General features: G+C 52.1%; 1 pseudogene; it reads right to left on the bottom strand.

Moving 5' to 3' along the window:
• Nucleotides 1-1,427: 1,427 nt before the first annotated feature.
• The window catches only part of LOC133737791 ((-)-kolavenyl diphosphate synthase TPS28, chloroplastic-like), a 31,479-nt pseudogene continuing 20,092 nt past the window's right edge, over nucleotides 1,428-12,814 (bottom strand).

The raw sequence follows: 12,814 nt of genomic DNA on the forward strand, positions 1-12,814 counted from the left end.
TAAAATGAACAGGACTTTTATTAAGACTTGGTGAATATGAAATACGGTGACTCTTGGCCAGTTCACAGATGTCACAGTGGAAATCCAAATCACTAACAACTGAAAACAATTGAGGTTGCAACTTCTTAAGATAACGAAAGGATAGATGACCTAAACGGCGATGCCATAACCATACAGCTTCCTTCGCATTCTCGACCCCGTTGATCTGATTAGCTTGTCCCAAAAGATGCTTCTGTTTCTTTCCAGTCTCGGTCAGATCCAGATAATATAATTTCCCCCTTCTAACACCATAACCAAGAATCTGTCGAGTCAGAATGTCTTGAAACACACAGAAAGACGGATAGAAGGTCACAATACATGCAAGAGCTAAAATAACTTGACCAATAGACAGGAGATTATAAGCTAGTGATGGAACAACTAAGACAGATTCAAGGGTTAAGGTATCAGATAAAGCAATAGAACCTTCTCTGGTGACCGGAGTTGGTGTACCATCAGCAGTAGAGACAACGTCTTGAGGAGAATGTCTAAGGTTTTTCACAAGACTTGGGTCATTGGTCATATGGTCAGATGCACCTGTATCAATTATCCATGTACTATTAAAAGTAACCTTACCCTTCATACCTGACTGCGCGACATTAGCGGAGGCATTGTCTAAGTAAACTTCCTCTTTAGTAGCAACAGCGGCCTTGCCCAGATTCTTTCGCGGTTTCTTGGTGAAGTCCCACCAATCAGGGTAACCAATCACTTCATAGCACCGCTCCTTGCTATGACCTAATTCCCCACAGATAATGCACCTTGTGTTTGCATATGGATTTGATTTACCTAGAGGAGGGTGTGGAGAAGGTCCTGAGAAGCCTGGAGGAGGACCCTGTTTGTGTTGAGCCATAACAGAAAATTCGGTAGTTACCGAATACCCCATAGCCTGTTTCTCTGATTGCATCATTGAGGAATTCATGATTTTCGCAGGATTGAAATTTCAAGGGTTTCAAGATGGATATGAAAATTTTTTTTTTTTTTTTTTCGAAAAAAAGGTAGGGTGATGGTGGTTTGAAATTCAGGATGGTTTGATTTCAACGGTGGTGATACGCAGCGGTTTGTGGTGTTCTTCGGGATTCAGGATTCAGGATTCAAAGGATGCAGCGCAAGTTCAAAGGATTGAACCTGCTCTGATACCAAGTAGAAAAGAATACTTCAATTCAGGGTTAATTCAATTATTCTATTCATCCCACAATGAGTGTATATATACAAGTACAAATGAGTAGTCTAACTCTAATAGGAAACAATCTTTCTATAATTGCAGGATATCCTAATTAAATAAAATCCTAATTATATACTGATTTACAGCGATTCTACAATCGCGGGAATAATCGAAGACATGCTTTCTCCCTATGAAAGATCAGACGAATGCAAGAATTCAAAATGTGGTATTATTGAATGATCCAATTTAAACAGAAAGATACATGTAGAGTCTTGCCAATCCAAACACCATCTTCACCACCATATTGTTCAATGTAATATCTAGCCTCTAGTCGAGGTAAGCTCGTATACCATGGAAAATCCAGCGCGTAACCCACCTGTACAGTGTGTTTTACAATATTTCCCCTCTCTTTTTAGAATCTCATTTACAATCACAATATTTAATTGAACAGGAGGAGAGCCTGTCCTTATGATATGAGGCGAGGGACCATGAATGTGTCTCTGTACATACATGTACATTTACAAGCATAATTAGCTATAATGGGCTACGCTCATTGTACCGCCAGAGGTACTAATTCCCGCCAAAGGAATAACATGCAGATACACAGCCAGGCGGGCAACAGCCTGAGACTCGGATCACCCCCAGATCACTGCCGACGCGCAGCCACGCGCCGCGCCAAGATAGCATCAGAAGCTCCCAGAGCTGGGGACTGAAGCACATCAGTCCCACATCGAAAACAAAGAGAAGATCAACCTCCTCCTCACCTATAAAAGGTTCTCTCCTCTCTCCTCATTAATTACGCATTTAATACTTACCTACTGTTACTTTGTCAACATAAATACATTGACTAACTTAGGCATCGGAGAGTTGAAGACCACCCAGCGCGGTCTCCCTCTGACGCCCCTTTGTATTTTACTTGACAGGTAGCGGAAGCCTTGAGAGCATCACAAGTATCGATCCGCCCACCGGATCAGCGTTAACAAATGTTCAGCTACCGCCGAACTTTTAGACATTAACATTGGCGCCGTCTGTGGGAATCCTTGAACAAAAGGTCATCCCACCACAATCACCATGACTAGCGGTAGCTGGGGAAACGCTGAGGAGCAAGCAGATCAGTCCGCCATTCCCCAACCCCCCGACCCAGCGGTAGGCGTTAACCGCGCACTATTCACCACCCCAGCCAACAACCTCGGCGGTGAGGCTAATCCAAGCAGCAGCCGCCCGCCTGGCCAAGATCTCACCACTATGTACGAGCTAGCACTGGCGGATCTTCATAAGGCAAACAGAGAACGTGAGGAGGAGCGCAAGGAGAAGGCTGAGGCCCAAAGACAGTTGGCTACGCTGATGTCACGTTTTGAGGAACTGAAGAGGACGCTGGAGGCCACCGACAATCCAGCGCAAAGCGAACAGTCACGTAGCACCAGGCGTAGTCGACCCGGCACTGGCACGTTGGTACCAGGGCCAGTCATACAGATGCAGGTACCGCTGGACCCACCTGAGTTGTTGGGGATGAGACCACCGCCCATCCCCCAACTAATGTTAGAGCAGGAGGCGAAATCACTACCGCACACTGACCGCTCGGAAGTTAGAGCGAGGACTGAAGGCAATCCGCCTGCGCCGAGATTGAAAAGGATGCAACAACTGGAGCAGAGATTGATCCGGGCGGAGTCGGGCGCCCCAGCGCCAACTCAAAATCCACTTTTCACTTCCAGACCTGGGCCCTTCACCGCTGCGATTCTACAGGCTATCAGACCAGCGTATGCAAAAACCCCAAAGATGTCACATTACAGCGGCATGTCTGACGCCTTCGTCCATATGGACACCTTCAAGAAGGTCACCAACAACAAGGGATTTGACGACGCCACTCTGTGCCACTTATTCAGCGAAACGCTGGATGGTGAGGCAATGAACTGGTTCTTCGAATGTCCGTCGGGGTCCATCAGCTCATTCCATGCACTATCACACGCCTTCCTCTCTCGGTTCATCTTATTGTCCGCCGGACATCACAACACAAGTCAGCTGTTCAGCGTCAAGCAGGGAGAAGACGAATCACTGAAGGCATTCGTCACGAGATGGCGAGCGGCAGCGTCTCAGTGCTGCGACCTAGACAAAACAATGGCATCGGCGACCTTCAAGCAGGGACTCCTCAAGGGGCCATTCCTCTATCACCTCAACTACAATCATCCAAATGCGGCATATGACCACGTCATGAGTGAGGTGGTCATTCACGCCCAGGTGGAATTCATCACATATGGAGAAACCCCACCACCACCAGTAATTGCCAACGTTGAGACCTTGGGCCGCATCAACACCATCGATGGCGGTGCTCCAATCACCAGCATGTCTCACAGGGCAAGAAAGCGCTATGCACGCGCTAATCATCCAAATGAGGTCTACAATATCCGCTACGAGAGGTCCGCCAAGCTCCCAAAATCAGGTTGGGAACCTAGTACCTTCTCAGAAGAGGAGGAGCGCGGGGTGCATCTACCACATGACGACCCATTCTTGGTCGATGCCATTCTTGGCAAATTCTCAGTGGGGAGAATCTTGGTGGACAGTGGGTCCGCTGTCAACGTCATCTTCAGCGGGTGCTACAACCACCTCAAGCGGAACAAGAAACTACTCCAGGATCACGAGCCACTGCTCAGCTTCTCCGGCGACGTCACACAACCGCTGGGGTCGGACTACATGCGGCTGGTTATTGGCACTAGTCCATGTATGGCGGAGGTACACACGGAATTCATAATTGTCGATTGCTTCAGTTCGTATAACGCCATCATTGGACGGCCGGCACTCAACAAGCTCAAGTGCATCATCGCCGGATACATGCTTCTCATGAAGTTCCCTACGCCCAACGGCACGGGCTGTGTGAAGGGAAGCCAGCAGTTGGCACGAGAATGCTATTCAACGACTATAGCGCGGTCAACACGCCGCCATGAAATTCTGATGGTGGGTAATCAGGCACCGCCACCAAACATCTTTAAGGATCCTAGAGATGAGGAGAAGAAGTATGTCAAGAAGAAGTCGGTCAACCCGGAGACGTCGTTGAAAGTTGTCTGCATCTCGGACGAGCACCCTGAGCGGACGGTCCGCATAGGCGCCCAACTAGACCCAAAGGTGGCGGCAGAACTCACTCAATTCCTGCGCGATAACGCCGCCGTCTTTGCATGGTCCTACGGGGACATGCCAGGTATCTCTCCTGAAATTATCACTCACAAGCTGACCATCAAACCCTCCTTTTATCCCATCAAGCAGAAGCGGAGGGCCTTTGATGAGGAAAAGTACCAGGCAATAGGAGAGGAGGTTGCCAAGCTCCAGGGCATTGGATTCATCCGACAAGTCATCTATCCCCAGTGGATCTCCAATTTGGTAATGGTCAAGAAGCCCAGCGGCAAGTGGCGGATGTGTGTCGACTTCAAAAATCTCAACAAGGCATGCCTAAAGGATAGTTTCTCGCTACCTCGTATCGATCAGCTAGTCGATGCAACTGCCGGACATGAGCTCCTCAGCATGATGGACGCTTTCTCCGGATATAATCAGATCAAGATGCACACCGGCGACCAGGAGTGCACTACCTTCACCACCGACAAAGGCCTCTACTGCTACAATGTCATGCCTTTCGGTCTGAAGAACGCCGGTGCAACTTATCAGCGGTTGATGAACGCCATGTTCGCTGAGCATCTGGGAAAAATCATCGAGGTCTACGTGGACGACATGCTAGTTAAGAGCATAAAGGCCAGCGGACATGTGGCAAACCTCAAGATCATAGTAACCATTCTCCTGGCCTATGGTATGCGCCTCAACCCAGAAAAATGTTTCTTTGGAGTAACCGCCAGCAAATTTCTGGGTTACATCGTCAGCGAGCGAGGCATCGAGGCTAACCCGGACAAGGTACAGGCCATCCTTGACCTGGCGAACCCCGAGTATAAGGTGGACGTCCAATGCCTCCAGGGCAAGTTAACCGCCCTTTCTCGATTCATCTCCAGGCTCACTGATAGGTGTGCCCCATTCTTCAAACTCCTCAAAACGACTCACAAGAAAGTCATCAACTGGAACCCAGAGTGTCAGGCGGCGTTCCAGGGCCTAAAGGAATATCTAGCGGCAGTCCCTCTCCTTTCTGTCCCTGTGCAAGGAGAGACACTGTTCATCTACCTAGCGGTCTCTGTATCGGCGGTAAGCTGCGCCATTGTCCGGCGGGAGGGCCAAGACGAGCTCCCAGTGTTCTACGCCGGCAGAGGCATGAACGGAGCAGAAACAAGATATCCTTCCTTGGAGCAACTAGCCCTCGAACTCATCGTTGCCGCCAGGCGCCTCCGCCAATACTTTCAGGCTCACACGATCCATGTGTTAACCAATCAACCGCTGAGGCAAGTGATGCAGAACCCTGAACACTCGGGGCGCCTCAACAAGTGGGCCATTGAGCTCAGTGAGTTCGATATCGATTACAAGCCAAGAACCGCCGTGAAGGGCCAGGCAGTGGCGGACTTCATCGCTGAACTCACCGAGCGTCAGCCAGAACCCGGTACTGAGACAGAACCCGGAACAGAAATGGTAACCGCTGAGGAAGCAACTCCCCCACACTCGGATTGGAACCTGCATGTGGACGGCTCCACTAGCGCCAAGGCCAGCGGCGTCGGAGTCATCTTAACAGGACCCGGGGGACTGAACGCGGAATACGCGTTGAAATTCAACTTCAAAGCTTCAAACAATATGGCGGAGTACGAAGCACTCATCGCCGGCCTACTCCTTGCCATCGACTCAGGTGCTGACAGCGTCAACATATTCAGCGACTCTCAATTAGTCGTTAACCAGGTCAACGACAGCTTCCAAGCCAAGGACCAGTAGTTAGCGGCATATTTGGGGTACGTCAAAACGTTGCTCAAAAAGTTCAAATTTCACACTATCACACAAATCCCCAGGGAAAAGAACGCCAAGGCTGATTCACTGGCGAGACTGGCAACCGCCCAACCACATCAAAGTCCAGCAGACACAAGAGTGGAGTGCCTTGACAGACCAAGTATCACAAAGACCCTGGCGGAGATCTTCAACATTGAAGTCAATCCCAGCTGGATGGACGAGATTATCGCATACAAGCGCAACGGGACATTACCGGCAGACAAAACCCAGGCGCGACAGCTCAAGCGTAGAGCAACCCGCTACAACATCCAGAATGGCAAGCTTTACCGCCAAGGATTCACCCATCCCAACCTCCGCTGTCTAACCCCAGAGGAGGGAAAGGTCGTCCTAGCGAAAATCCACGGCGGAGAATGTGGAAACCACTCAGGCGCTAGATCCTTGGCCAATCGTACAATGCGACAATGCTACTTCTGGCCCACACTCGGTGATGACGCCCGGCGGATATCGAGATCTTGCCACAAATGCCAACAGTACGCTGATCTCCCACATGCACCGGCAGAGCCACTGTCAATCATCATCGGCCCATGGGTTCACTCCACGTGGGGCCTCGACTTGATGGGAAAATTCCAGACCGCCAAGGGCCAGTTCAAATACATCATTGTCGTTGTCGACTACAACAGCAAGTGGATAGAGGCAGAGCCACTGACGGCAATAACCACCGCCAAGGTAATTCACTTCCTCTGGAAGAACATTTACTGCCGCTATGGTGTCCGGCATACAATCATCACAGACAACGGCACGCAGTTCAACAACAAAGAACTCATCTCTTTTACCGCCAACCTTGGCACCAAGTTGAGTTTTGCGTCTGTCGCCCATCCCCAAACCAACGGCCAGGTCGAAGCAGCAAACAAGATAATCAAGAAGCTTTTTGATGGAGAAGCTTCCAAGAAGTTCTATGGGCCATCCGGACAACTCCAACTTCCGCCACTGGCGAAACCCCTTTTTGTATGATGTTCAGAACATAGGCTGTCCTACCTGTTGAAGTAACTCAGCCTACAGCTAGGATCGAAGGCTACTGCCCAGAGACCAACAGCGATGGCGTCAGCCTAGACAAGGACCTCTTGGAGGAAAAACGACACAAGGCCCATTTGCACAACTTGCAAAACAAACAGCGGGTATCGCGTTTCTACAACGCCAGAGTCAAAGCCCGGAACCTCCAATTGGGGCACTGGGTAATGAAGGAAGTCATTCCACCGCCAACAAAACTTCGCCCAACTTGGGAAGGTCCATACAAAATTGTGGAAGTCGTTAGCCCAGGCACCTTCTACTTAATGGGCAAGGATGGCGTCACAACGACCCACCCTTGGAATACCGAACACCTTCGGTATTACTACAAATAGTCATGCCGCTACCCAGGAGCATCTTGACTTAGCTAAATTTTTGTTCAATATTTAGCTAAGGGAAGCTACCCAACGGGTACTACCCCACTTTTGTACACGCTGATCAATCAGCTATCAATGAAACGAGGAATTATTTAAATCATTGTTCCCAAGTCTAGCACCGAGGGCAACTGGCAACGCCAGCAATCGTCAGCGGACCACGTCCGCTACGCGGTGCACTTGGACCAATCTTAATCCCTTTAATGTTTCATTGATTGGCAAAAGAAAATCCTAAGTCAAGACCCTAGCGGTACAGCCATATCATGACAAACACCAAAATTCAAAATTTCATTCCATATAAAAATGTTCATTACAAAAATTTGTTATGCCTCAGCGGCTACAAAATAGGAGGGAAGTTCCAACATCTCAAGGGTTGGCCTCAGCTTCTTCACCTTCAGCGTGCGGCGGCGGGTGCGTGCGGCTTGTTTGGTCAGACCCTCGGGCGGTGGGACTGGGAGTCTCTATGGTACCGTCCACCCGAGTATGAGCCGCCAGGAAACCAGCACGGGACACCTCCGACTGGGTAGGAGGAGGAGTCCGCTGGGAGCCATCCGCTGGACTTGCGCTGCTCTCCCCACTTCCCGAGCGAGCGCCTTCCGCTGGGACAGGAACCACACCCTTCGCCGGCGGGGCATTCTTGGCTGCCGGCACAGTGGGCTGGGCCGCCTTCACAAAGTCAATGGTGCCCTTCTGCTTCAACATCTCCACATTTGCCAAGGCCCCAGCCTTCATCGCCTCAGTCATGGCCTTGTTATACTCCGCCGACTGTTTGAATGCCTCAACAGCGGCGGCTGCAGCACTGCTCCCTTCAGCTTTCAGGCGGGCGACCTCACCCTCCAGCCTCTTCACCTCGGCCAGTCTGGCGGCGGACTCCCGCTGCAGGATATCGATCTTCTTATCCTTCGCGGTTACCCGCTCCTGCAGCAAGGCCTTGTCCTGCTCCAACTTGGAGACGCGGTCATTCCTCTCCAGGTCCCGCTTAATGGCCACCGCCAGCTTACCGCGGGCGTCCGCGGCGTCGCAGTCCGCCTTTGTCAGGCACCGTTCCACCTCCGCCAGCCTGTCTCTCGCCTCCGTCAACTCCCTCTGAAGACTTTGCACCTCCTCCCTGAGCTCCCGCTCAACCCGGGGCTGCTTCGACGCCGCCAGGAACATCTCATGCAGCCAAGCTGACAATTGACCAATGGCCGAGTTATAGGGCGACTGGTCAATAGCCGTAGGCCGCGAAATCCCCGCTAGGCCGCCAAATCCCAGCCGCTCACAGAGATGGTAGAGAAACTCCCGTTCACCATCAGTCATGAATTCGACATAGGCGGCGAAAGAGTCCAGATCACTCGCGGGCGTCTCTCTCTCCACCGCAGGAGCCTTGGGCGGAGCTTCCCGAACCTTCTTCTGCTGGCGGACCCTGATGGTCTCCACATCGTCCTCCTCTTCCTCGACGGGGGAGTCAACCTGCCAGCGCTTTCTCTGGAGCACCCCTGTGTTCCCGGCAGTTGCTTTCGATCCCTTCGCCGGCTGATCCTCCCTTGCAGTGGTGACAGTCTCCGCCGGCTGCACCACTCTCTCCTTTTGAGCACCACGCCTGATGGCAGGCACCCACTCCTTCTGCGGCGCGGCAGTAGCGGATCCCTTCTTCCCGCCAGCCATTTGGGCCCCCGCCTGAACGACCGGCAGGCCGTCATCTCCAAGATGGGAGTGGTGCGGCATGGGTAGCACCACCGGAACCTCGGACGGGCTCAGCGCCAGCGTCTCGGGGTTCACAACAGTCTGCTGGGCCGCCAGCCCCTCGGCGTACATGGACTCCAGGAAGTTTTCGATCTCGGCGCGGTCCATGGCCTTGTCGAAAGCGTTGCTGCTCGCTTTGTTACCTGGCAGAGTTTCTAAAAAAAAATAAAAAATTATTATATACAACCAGTTAGCCTGAGATACTCTGATCGAAGGAACAATGTGGCAGATATTTCTTACCAAAGGCGCGAGTTAGTCGTTGATCGACCAGCAACTCCCAACCGGTAAGAAGACGGAAGTCCAGCAAATTGCGATTCCGCCAGCAGCCTCTTATATGTGCCACGCGGCACTCTTCTTCACGCGTTAGGTTATACCGCAATCCCGCTACACAAACACAATAATCGTTAGTAAAATTTTAGGTCTACTCGTTGGAGATACCGCCAGCTATGTTCAGCGGAGTCCGGTAGACAACCTCGGATGTGTTGAAACTCCGACTTAATTCTAAACGTCGGCTCTCCCTCGTTGGACCCAACTTGGTACTCCCACCCCTCCGTCGCAACGCAGAAGGTTCCCCGCCAATAGGACATGGAATCCCGTAGGTTCTCAATCAGCTTGGGTGCTCCTTGGCGGCGGCTCAAATTCACCTGCCCTCTGCAACCCTGGCGCTTCACATACACCAGCTCGTAGAAGTGAAGCACCTCCGCCACAGTAGGTCCCTCACAACCGGACAGCCGCCAAAGTGAGTTCAGCGCTAGCATTAACCGCCACATATTGGGGCAAATTTGCCCAAAGGAAAGGTCAAATTCGCACACCAAGATCTGAAGATTTGGCACCAGCGGGAGTGTCACTCCTTGGCGAAATATCGCCTCATGCACGGCGGCAAACCTCTCCGGGAGAATTGACGTCTTCTCATCCACCGTCGGCGGGCGCAACTTCACCGAGCCCGGCAGCCGGAACATCTGCTTCACCCGATTAACGGCGGCAACATTCATCCGCCCTCCTGCCTCGTCAACAGGGGTGCCATCCTGGAGGACCCACGCTGACTCGTCATCCTCCCCCGCCATCTCTCCCCCACCAGCGGAGCCACTGGCGGCACTGTTACTTGCCAACCGCTCATCACGCCTATTTTTGGCAGCGGCGGCCTCTCCGGCCCTAGAACTCTCCGGACGTGCGGCACGACCCATAACTACTTCCCAAGGTATAGTCTGTAGCGGTTCAACCTCTAGCAGTTCTGGCAGTGAGGTTCCTGCATGGGCAGACGGACGCAACGAGTCAATAAATATTCTATCCGCCACGCCGAACGACACATCAGACCCGGAATCCTCACTGCTCGAAATCTCTACGACGCTAGCCATCCCAAACCCTAAAACCCAAATCAATTAGCTCAAACAAAGATCTAGCCCAGGCCCATAGCAGTTATAGCCAAGAACACCAAGAACAGTTTACCCAGAAAAAGCCAAAACAAGAACAAACACACGCAACCCAGATTCGACCATCTGCCAAACACCATAACCCACCCCCAATCGCACTTCACACCCTCAAAGCATACCAAAGAAGAGCAGAAAGCATCCCAAAAACCAGAAACAACAAAACCCAGAAAGTATCAGATCCAATGAAACAGGGAAAAGGGAATCTAAGTACCAACCTCAGTGGTGAAGCCTACAGTATGATGGTGCGCAGTAATCTTAGGTGGGTGCGATCGTCGTGTCTCCGGGAACGATATCTCCAGACTCCGGCAGACTCTTTCTTCAGTATCGGACGAACAGAGCGTGAAGACGACGACTGTGAGTTTGAAGCTTTTGGCAAAGTGTCAAATCTCGCTGAGTTCCCCCCCCCCCCTTTTATGTCAACATCAGCGCATTCTAAGCCGTCCACTCAAAAACGACATCGCCCACCAGCCGTACACGTGTCCCACGTCTCCACTTACTCTCCGGTTACAAAATCCATAATTACTAGCATTTATGGCGAGAAGACGGCTAGACTTAAGAGACAAAACTACAGACGCTAACCCTCTAGGGGTTGGACACGTGTCGACCAGCATCAGACGAAGCGTCTAATGGAAGTAACCACTTGGGAAGAATTCGCCAAGCGGCGAAGTCTCCGCTGAGCGAAACCCCGCCAGCGGAACTTCTCCCTTGTCATCTTCCAAGAGTCGAAGTCTCCGCTGAGCGAAACCCCACCAGCAGAACTTCTCCCTTGTCATCTTCCAAGCGGCGAAGTCTCCGCTGAGCGAAACCCCGCCAGCGGAACTTCTCCCTTGTCATCTTCCCAGAGTCGAAGTCTCCGCTGAGCGAAACCCCGCCAGCGGAACTTCTCCCTTGTCATCTTCCAAGAGTCGAAGTCTCCGCTGAGCGAAACCCCGCCAGCGGAACTTCTCCCTTGTCATCTTCCAAGAGTCGAAGTCTCCGCTGAGCGAAACCCCGCCAGCAGAACTTCTCCCTTGTCATCTTCCAAGCGGCGAAGTCTCCGCTGAGCGAAACCCCGCCAGCGGAACTTCTCCCTTGTCATCTTCCAAGAGTCGAAGTCTCCGCTGAGCAAAACCCCGCCAGCGGAACTTCTCCCTTGTCATCTTCCAAGAGTCGAAGTCTCCGCTGAGCGAAACCCCGCCAGCAGAACTTCTCCCTTGTCATCTTCCAAGCGGCGAAGTCTCCGCCGAGCGAAACCCCGCCAGCGGAACTTCTCCCTTGTCATCTTCCAAGAGTCGAAATCTCCGCTGAGCGAAACTCCGCCAGCGGAACCTCTTCCTTGTCATCTAGCCAGCGGGGCAGCTTCCGCTACACACCTCTAGCGAAACCCCTTTCCAGCTTGCCAGCTGCGTACTTTGTTCAGCACAGTATCGCTCAACAACATACCGCCAGACAGGTCTACTGGACACTGTCTCCTGCTACAGTCAGCGGGGGGATATCCGCCAGCGGCGAATCTCGAGGCCACGCCTCACTCTAACAACGACCGCCACGCGGCGTTACCGTCAGACCGTCCCTACGGGACACGGGGACTTGTCAACAGTCTACGACGGCCCTGATCAGGCACGTTGACCCCCGTCATTTGGGTACTAAAGATTGGGCTCGCCACCCAACACCCTCTGCTCCGTGCAGCTCCCCCTCAACAAACAATTTACTGACCGTCCGAAGGTCTATTTTCGCCCGGGAGTGGGGGACTCCCTGGGGGGCCTAGCAGGGGCCCACCCAAAAGGGTATAAAGCGTTTGCTCAGTAAATCCATGGTTGACAACGCACTGACGCTAATTATGTTGTTGCAAGTCTAGCGGAAGATAACGCTTCAAACCGCTGAACAACTCCCCAACCAAGATTGCCCTCCTTGACTGGGGACTTGGGGGACTTGTACATACATGTACATTTACAAGCATAATTAGCTATAATGGGCTACGCTCATTGTACCGCCAGAGGTACTAATTCCCGCCAAAGGAATAACATGCAGATACACAGCCAGGCGGGCAACAGCCTGAGACTCGAATCACCCCCAGATTACCGCCGACACGTCGCCACGCGCCGCGCCAAGATAGCATCAGAAGCTCCCAGAGCTGGGGACTGAAGCACATCAGTCCCACATCAAAAACAAAGAGAAGATCAACCTCC

The sequence above is a fragment of the Rosa rugosa genome, chromosome 3 (genome assembly GCF_958449725.1).
Source record: "Rosa rugosa chromosome 3, drRosRugo1.1, whole genome shotgun sequence".
In the NCBI taxonomy this organism is placed as follows: Eukaryota; Viridiplantae; Streptophyta; class Magnoliopsida; order Rosales; family Rosaceae; genus Rosa; species Rosa rugosa.